Consider the following 9658-nt stretch of genomic DNA (forward strand, 5'->3'; position numbering starts at 1 on the left):
AGGGGCGGGGTCTGTGTGCGTCGAGGGCGGGGCCGGACGGCCCTGGGACCGCGGTGCGAGGCGGGGAGGCCGCTGTCCAGCGGCCTGGAGGCAGAGGGCGGTTCGGAGGCGGTTGCAGGTGCGGGTCAGAGTCCCGGCGCGGGGCGGCGGCGACCGTAGCAAGCCGGGAAGCGCGAGCCTGCGGGGCCAGGGCAGCCGGGTTCGTTTGACGCGTCGGGACAAAAGGGAAGCGGGCGCCCTTCCGTGCTGCAGCCGCGACGCGTCCCGACCGGTCCCGTGTTCCCCGCGTCCGCTAGAGGCGGTGGAGAGCCGCGACCGCCTCGTGGGCGGAGGCCTGAGCCGCGTCCCGCAGTCTGTGCCCGTCTGTCCGTCAGTCCATCCGTCCGTCTGTCTGTCGATCTGTCTGTTCGTCCGTCTGTCGGTCTGCCCATCTGTCAGTCTGTCGGTCTGTCCACCTGTCTGTCTGTCTGTCTGTCGGTCTGTCCGTCCGTCTGTAAATCTGTCAGCCTGTCGATCTGTCGGTCTGTCTGTCCGTCTGTGCATCTGTCAGTCTGTCGGTCTGTCGGTCTTGTACATCTGTCAGTCTCGCGTCCTTGCTCTTTTTTTTTTTTTTTTTTTTTTGGGTCCGGTCGTGGTGCCTGAACTCTGGGCCTGGGCGCTGTTCCTCAGCTCTTCAGCTCAAGGCTAGCACTCTACAACTTGAGCCACAGCGCTACTTCCGGCTTTTTTCTTTTTTCTTATGTGGTGCTGAGGAATCGAACCCAGGGCCTCAGGCATGCAAGGCAAGCGCTCTACCACTGAGCCACCTCCCCAGCCCCCTTGCTCTCATTTTCCCCAACAGTTGGGAAACATTATCACTGTTATACTACCCAGAATTATTCAAAAAGCGACCTCGTTTATGTCAACCAGAATGTCCGATGTTTTACTTTTACACCGAGTCAGCGCGTTCTGCACTGTGAAGGGAGTGGTATTTCCACGGGGTGGGGGGGCGAGTGGGGGAGGCTTTCAACAAACTCCCTTCCCCTTTCTTCCCCTCCCTCCTCCCCCCTGCTTTTTCAAACAGTTTGGTGGGTTTCATTAAGCTGTGCTACACACACACACACACACACACACACACACACACACACAAAACACACCCCAAACCAACCTTCCTCATGGCTTGCCACCATACCCCACTCAAGCAGATATCCAAAGGAAAATAAATCCACACCAAGATGCTTACACACCTTTATTACGGCTCTGATCATGATAGCCACGTTGTGGGGTCTGCTGAGGTGGCTGGCACAGGTGAATGGGTAATGAGAACGTGGTCAGGCATTTGCCATGGGGTATTTCACAGATGGAAAGGAAAACGCAGCCATGCCGTTCACAGGATAAGTGGATGGGTCTGGAGACTGTTGGTGTTCATTTGTGCGGACCTAGAATGACAATGGTAGTGGTGATAAAGGGGGTGATGGGGATGGTGACGATGATGATGGTGACGACGCTGATGGTGAGGATGGTAGGTGTGAATGGGGGGGGTCATCTATGAAGGGTTGACAACAGAATGCAGCAGGAGCGGGGAAAGGTGGGGACGCCCTGGGGGGTGAAGAACATCTATTTTTCTTCCCTTAGGAGCTGGTACAAGAAATTATTTCAGAGTTCTGGCATGTGTAAAGGTTTGCTTTGGGACCTAAGCTGAGCCCTGCGTCTCCTGCCTCTAATTCTAGCCATTCCAGGTAAAGATTGGGAGGATCACACCTCAGAGCCAGCCAGGCCAAAAAGTTGGCAAGAACCCATCTCAACCAACAGCGGGATGTGTGGTATGTGCCTGTCATCCCAGCCACATGGGAGCTGAGATCACAAGGATTCCACTTCCAGGACAGCCCCGTCCAAACAATCACCACCACAAAACGCTCATGAGACACCCCCCCCACCCCATCTCAACAAAAAAGGTGGGGCGCTGTGGCCTCCCTGCCATCCCAGCTACAGAAGGAAGTGTACAAAAGAGAGCTGTGGTAGAGGCAAGCTTGGGGAAATAAGGGAGAGCTGGTCTCAGAAGTAACTAGAGGGCTGGGAAGGTGGCTCCGTGGTACAGCGCTCGCCTCGCATGCCTGAGGCCCTGGGTTCGATTCCTCAGCACCACATAAGCAGAAAAAGCCGGAAGTGATGATGTGTCAAGTGGTAGAGCGCTCGCCTTGAGCTGAAGAGCTGAGGGACAGCGCCCAGGCCCCATGACCAACAACAACAAAAATAAAATAAAATAACTAGAGTCCAAGGAGCTGCAGGCATGACTCGGGTGTGATAGTTAATAGTCTGCTTAGCAAGCTCAAAGTCCCCAGTCCTACCCCCTGCCTTATGACCTAAAGGGGATGTATTTTGGAGGAAGTTCCACGCGTGCCCTGCAGCCGGTGTGGGTGTGGGGGGGCATCCTCTGATGTCTGCTGTTGGAGTCACTTGCTGTCACTGTGTGGGCCCGGCCACCCCTTCGTGTCCACAGGTGTTTGCTCCTCCATGCTGCCGGCGTGCCCTTGTCCCGCCTTGTCCCGCACAAGCATCCCTATGGTTGTTGTGCCTCTGTGGTGGGGTGTTACCCTTCCCACCCGCCCCCCCCCGCCGTGGCCATACAGCAACCTTTGTCTTTGCTGTGTGCGTCATCAGACAAGAGCGGTTGCTTTGTCCCCGGTACCTGTTTCCTGCCCTTTCTCCAGCCCATCTTTGCTGGGGAGGGTGGAGGCGTGCCTCTAGCCAGAAGCCGTTGTTCAGGGCTTGTTTTTAAATCCAGTTGGCTGGCCAGTGTCTTTATTTTTTTTTTCTGTCTATTTTTGTTGGTCGTGAGACTTGAACTCAGGGCCTGGGCACTGTCCTTGAGCTCTTTTGCTCAAGGCTCATGCTCTAGCCCTTTGAGCCACAGCGCCACTTCCGGTTTTCTGGTGGTTCCTTGGAGATAAGACTCTCATAGACCTTCCTGCCTACGCTGACTTTGAACCACGATCCTCACGTCTCAGCCTCCTGAGTAGCTAGGATGACAGGCTCCTGTGTCTTTTAATTGGTGAGCTTTAAGACCATTTGCGCTGAGGCTGCTGACAGAGAGGCAGTGACTGATTCCTGTCTTTGTGTCTGCTTGTGATGTTCTGGGTTCTTCCCAAACATGATTCTTTCTGCTCTGCCGGTCTCATGTCTTCTTCCCCTTCTGTGTGTCCGATTCCTTTAAGTACCAGCGTGGTGCATCTCTTTAGGCTGTGGCTGGTGGCCTGGACTCTGTGCCTACTCGGTCAGCACCCGAGGACCCTCTGGGGGCTGGACTGTGATGACACCGGGGAGCCATACCTGCGGTGGACTCCCCATGGGTCTGCCGGGGGCTGAGGCATCTGCTGCCCGCGTGGAGCAGGGGCAGCCTCTGTCTCCAGTGCCTCTTTTAACAACCATTGGATATAAAAGGGGTTTACAACCCATGTAGAAAGAAACCCGATGACATACCAAAAACAACAACAAAAAACACCCACAAAACCTCAAGAACATTAAAAAAATAACATCTTTCTGTGCATAGCAGTGCATACCTATAAGCGCAGCTACTCAGCACAGTGGCCATCAGGAGGACAATGGCTTGGGTCTGCCTCGTATAAACGTAAGACCCTACTGGGAAAAAAACATAGAAAAAAGCAGAAAGGGCTGGGTGGGTATGGCTCAAGTAACAGAGCGCCTAACTAGCAAGTGCTGGGCCCTGAGTTCAAACCCCAGAGCCACCGACCCTACAGCATCCACACCACCATTAAAAGAAGAGGACAGCTGGGTGCTGGTGGCTAATCATGCCTGTTATCCTAGCTACTCAGGAGGCTGAGATCTGAGGATGGCAGTTCAGAGCCAGCCCAAGCAGGAAAGTCTGTGAGACTCTTATCTCCAATTACCCACTAGAAAATGAAGAAGTGCTGTGGCTCAAAGTGGTAGAGTGCTAGCCTTGAGCAAAAAAAAAATCAGGAAGAGCACCCCGGCCCTGAGTTCAAGCCCTAGGACAAAAAACAAACAAAAAAACAAAAGAGGACAGATGACGGAGTTGATACAGAATGTCCTCCATAGATCCATTGGAAGCACACCGCCTCTGGTGTCAGGAGGTGGACACACAGGAGATGGACATGTCATCAGGGTGTTTTCCTTCTGCACAGATGGGGCGCTGCCTCTCTCCCCAGGGTGCGGGCACCCAAGCGTGGCGTCTACTGGGTTTGGTCCCAACCCAAGGTGTGTGCCTCTGTGTGTGTGCGTGTGTGTGTGTGTGTGTGTGTGTGTGAGATATCCCTTCTCCTTGTTGTCTAGGAGTCAGGCTCACATTCTGTTTATCACTGGCTTCCAAGGGGAAGGGGATGACACAGGGAAGTTAGTCAAAACCAAACCAAACCAAAGCCCCAGGCCCCTCAGGAGCTGGACGCTGTTCTTGTGCTTCTCTTTGTGGCTGATGGTGGCGGTTGGAGGAGGTTGGTCAAGTTAGAGCAAAGTTCCCACGCTGGGGGTGGTGAGGGCATGGGGGGACAGTCTGGTCTTTAACTTCCTGGGTGAGGACGCGTTGCCCTTGGTCATGGTGAGGTTTCCCTTTAAAGCCAAGAAGAAAATAAGTTCCCGGGAAGAATCAGTGCAGAGTGGTGACTGGTGACAAGATGGAGATGTTTTGGTGTGGATAGAAAAGATCGCTTTCCCCCCTGCAGCCCCCCTTTTTTCTTTATACATTTTCAGCATCGCTGACATGGGTTGGGGTGGTGGTGACTGCTTAGTCAGGGCCGTCTAGTACTCCACAGATGGTCACATGTGAGGTCAGGGCAGGTGCCGCAACTCCGTTCCAACCTCCAGACCACTGTTCCGGAAGGCAGGGGAGGGGTCACCACCCCTGGAGTTTTGGACCACTCATTGGTCAAGGTGGGCAGGCCTTATAATAACTTAGTGATAGATAGTTCCATTGGGGTCGGTGGTTGTTAAAGTCTAAATGAGCAACTTTGTACCCCAGTGATCACACACACACACACACACACACACACACACACACACCCTTTCTGCTAGTATCACGTCTCATGCTAACCCGCACTCTCAGGCTGGGTGGCTGGTAATATCGGGTCCTTCAGCTAATCCCTTGATTGCATCTCTGGTATAGATAACAAAATGTGCGCTGATTCTAATAAATGTAATTAATCCATTTGACATTTTTTCTTTTGCTGCCTATCCGGGGGCTTGAACTCAGGGCCTGGGCACTGTCCCTGAGATTTTGGTGCTCAAGACTAGTGCTCTACCACTGATCTGCAGCTCCACTGCCAGGTCCTTTTTTTTTTTTTTTTTCCCTTGGTGGCTAATTGGAGATAAGGGTCTCACGGACTTTTCCACCAGGGCTGGCTTCCAACCATGATCCTTGGATCTCAGCTTCCAGGGTAGCTGTGATTACAGGTGTGAGCACCTGGCACCAACCCTCCAGTCAATACTTTTGACCATGGATCACCAAAATGGTGCTGACTCCAATCCTGCCTTCATTTGATTTTCTTTTTCTGGCTCTAAATTCACTTGACAGCCTCTCTGTGGGGACCCCAACTACATCAATGTTGAAAGAACCTTGGGGAGTGCTTGTACCCCTGCTTTTTTTTTATTGGGGGGGAGGTGATGTCCCTATGGTGTGGGTGGGGACCTGAATGCCAGGGTGAGAGCGATTGCCGATTGTACCAAAGCAGAGGTTCCTGCCCACTTCTACAGAAGAGTCTCTGTCAGTATTTTTGAAACTGTTCTTATAAAGGTGATGTACAAGAGGGGTTACAGTGACACAAGTCAGGTAGAGACTATATATAGTCTCTCTGCCCCTTTCCACACTTTCTCTCAGATTGTCCTTCCTGTCCCACCCACAACGTGTATAGTTCATTTTCTACCTCCTGTCCAGCGGGCACCACGGCTGCATGTGTTTACCCTGTGGAAGAGTCTGAAGGAAGGCTCACCAGGCCCCGGCTCTGCCCGGCGAGGATGTGGGCCGAGGCTCACCAGGCTGTGCCAAGGCCGGCTTTCGCTACAGCGCATCACATCTACCCACATTTGTTAAGTTTCTCCCAGGGTCTGGTCACAGAAGCCTGCGTGAAGTGGTTTGGTGGTCCTGGGGCCTGGCCCGCCCGCGGGCACCTGTGTCCTCTGGCTTTCATCACCCCAAACTTGGGTGTCCTGGAAAAGAGCCATCATGTGCCTTCTGGATCGGAAGACCCCGGCTCCCCACTCCCGTCCCCCATCCCTCCCCCCCACCCAAGGCACTGGGGCCACTTGAGCCACAAACCTCACAGTCTCTTTTTCCTCGGATGACAGGACATTTGGTCCCCTCCTGCCAGGCATTGTTGGTATGTGTAGGGAGCCGGGGCGAGACTCCGCCCACTCCCTTGCAGCTTTGAGGTAACCACCCCATATTAGACGGTGCTTGGCGGGACGCCTGAGCTTTGCGCGTGCGCGAGCCAGGTAGAGTCCCCAGCCAATCCCATGACACCTGGTGACGGTGAAAGGCAGGCGACCAACAATAGACCGACCCGCGTTCCTATTTCCCTATATAAGCGGCTATGTTTCGGGTGCACGCTCTCTCGCGCCCAAGCTCTCCCATCAACTAAAAGGCTCTCCAATAAAGCGTGATCTGAGAAGACTCCTGGTGTGGTGGTCGTTCTTTCTCGATGGTCGAGTAGACGGTCGCTACAAGTGGTGCCGAAACCCGGGAACGAACCAGGGACGGGACCCGGGCGAGAGGCCGAACCGGAGCCAGAACTCAACACGCGGAGAGGGGACGTCGGTAAATATCCCCCGGTATGCTGTTCACTGTAGATTTAGATATTTATTGGTTGCTTGCATTGCTTCTTCCCTTGTGGCTTGTCTTTTTGATGGTGCGCACTTGCCTCGAGGAGGGAGGGTTTGATTTAATCCAGGAAGGACACAAAGTACTAATGCAGCATCAGGATAGTCTATCAGAGTCAGCATCCAGTAAGGGGGAGGAAAATAGGCCTAAAAGAAAAAGGGAAAAAAGACAAAAGGATCCTAAAGAATTAAAGCAGGAGGGACTGCAGCCCTCACAAAAGGAGAAGGGTTTTAGGGAGGGGGTCTCAAGGAGACCCCCATGCCCTTCTTTAAAAGCAAACCGGTTCTCAGCCCTACATGTGGAAGGGCGGGACCAAGAATATAGTAATCTTGTGAGTGACTCAGAGGAAGAAATGTTAGAGGAGGAGGGAGAGCAGCTCGATCCAGCTGATAGTGAAGACTTAGAAGAGGCTGCGGCGGAGCACGAGGCAGACAGATATGGGGGTGGCGCCCCCTAGGGGTGGGAGTACCGCAGCAGCCAGGAAGAGGAAACGGAGCTGGCCCTCACCCGTCGGCCCCCCCACCGTGCCCGCCGGCAGGGAAGAGTCACTTTATAAAAGAAAACACCTGGTCGCGGCTGGCAGCCGCTTTCCCAGTTTTTAAAAATCCAATTACTAATGAAAGAGATTTTGAGCCGGTTTCCTACTTCCAGCTTAAGGATTTAGTTGAGGCAGTCCGGACTTATGGAGTGACGGCTAATTATACCACTGCCTTGCTTCAAAGGCTAACTATTAATGCTATGATTCTGTGGGAGCAAAAACTGTTCAATATTTTCCTAAATTAGTGGCTAAACAGGCAATTTTGGTCTGAGAAGAAAAAAAAAAAGGCAATTTTGGGTATAAAGTATCGTTTGATGCACTTTGCAAAAATTCCAGATAAATTAATTATTCCATACACCCGTGAACAAGTTGAAATTTTAGCAGCCACAGTGGATATGTGGGCAATTCTTGTTTGCTCATTTCCAAATGTAATTGATAACCATTATCCTAAGCATCCTCTGCTTGCCATAGTTAACAAAAATTTAGTGTATTTTCCTGTTGTCACTTCAAAGGAGCCCTTGGCTGATGCTCTAACCATCTTTACGGATGGATCAAAATCTGGACAAGGTGCCTTTTTTGTTCTAGGACACAAGCAGCCGGTGGTCTTTAATTTTCGGCCGAATGTCCCACAGGCTGTTGAATGTTTAATTGTGCTTGAAGTTTTTAAAAGATTTGATCAACCTTTTAACTTATTTTCTGATTCATTATATGTTGTAAATGCCGTTGCTTCTCTTGAAGTTGCTGCTTCAGTTAAGCAGGCCAGTACAATTTCTAATGTTTTGTTACAGATTCAATCCCTTATCTTAAACAGAAAACATCCTTTTTATATTAGACATATTCGCGCCCACTCTATGCTGCCGGGCCCGATGGCAAAGTGTAATGATTTGGTGGACCAGGCAACTCGGGCTGTGGCTCTGGTTGCTGCTGATCCTGTAGAATTGGCAAAAGACTTTCATAGATTGTATCATATACCTGCTAATACCCTTAGGAAAAGATATAATTTGTCCAGGCATGTGGCAAGAGATATTGTTAAAGCCTGTAAATCTTGTGTTACCTTTCTTCATCCTCCCCATGTGGGGGTAAACCCCAGGGGGTTGAGACCAAACGCCCTATGGCAAATGGATGTTACTCATCTGACAGAATTTGGTAAGTTGAAATATTTACATGTGTCTGTGGACACCTTTTCTGGTGTCATTCATGCCACACCTCTGGCAGGAGAAAAGGTGTCTCACGTCAGAATACACTGCTTAGAAGCTTGGGCAGCTTGGGGAAAGCCCCTTAGACTTAAGACGGATAATGGCCCTGCTTATACTTCCCATGGTTTTCGCGCCTTTTGTGCACAAATGCAGGTTGCCCACACCACCGGATTGCCCTACAATCCTCAAGGACAAGGTATAGTGGAAAGAGCTAATAGAAGCATAAAAGAAATGCTTCAAAAACAAAAAGGGGGAGTTGCTGAGTCCACGTCCCCCAGGGAAAGACTTTCTCTTGCACTCTTTACCCTTAATTTTTTAATTCTAAATGACAACGATCAGTCTGCCGCAGATCGGCATATGACAAGAGACTCCATGGATACTAAAGACATGGTTATGTGGAAGGATGTTATTAATAATAAATGGTATGGACCGGATCCGGTAATAACGAGATCCAGGGGAGCTGTTCGTGTTTTTCCACAGAGTCAAGAAGTACCTCACTGGGTGCCAACGAGACTGACCAGGCCGGTGGAGACTGCAGAAGAACCCCCTCTTGAAGATGCCATCCACTCGTCTCCTGATACAGCTGATCTTCCTGCTGTTAGCAACAGTGCTAATAGCAATCCCTGTGATAGCTAAACCGATGATGCTGTGGGCTGTTACAATTTACTGACTGGATTGCCTCTGCGGTGTTCTTTTCCCAAGAGCGGGTGGGAGTCGGAATGTTTTTAGCCTGCTGCTTGGGAGGATGCGTGGTCTGCCTATGGTTGGTCTGTCGCCTTCGAGCCCAAACCAGAAGGGACAAGGTTGTTATCTCGCAAGCATTAGCCGCTTTGGAGAGTGGATCCTCACCCCAGATCTGGCTGTCGGCCCTAAGAGGCAGTTAAGCCTTACCATTCTGCATAGCCTTAGCACCCCGAGGGATCAGGGGATCCCATTGCACCGGGACAGGTATGCAATTTGCAATTTGGGACAGGGTGCAAGGCAAGTGCACTGCACTTGAGGAGATGGTTCTCATCTCCTCAAGAAGAGCATGCTGGGTTGCAAGTGGGTTGATGCCCAAGATCCCACCTCTGCAAAAAAGGCATCGGACGGGCCTGG

The sequence above is a fragment of the Dipodomys merriami genome, unplaced genomic scaffold, assembly GCF_024711535.1.
Source record: "Dipodomys merriami isolate MVZ:Mamm:240054 unplaced genomic scaffold, mDipMer1.0.p SCAF_45, whole genome shotgun sequence".
Taxonomy (NCBI): domain Eukaryota; kingdom Metazoa; phylum Chordata; class Mammalia; order Rodentia; family Heteromyidae; genus Dipodomys; species Dipodomys merriami.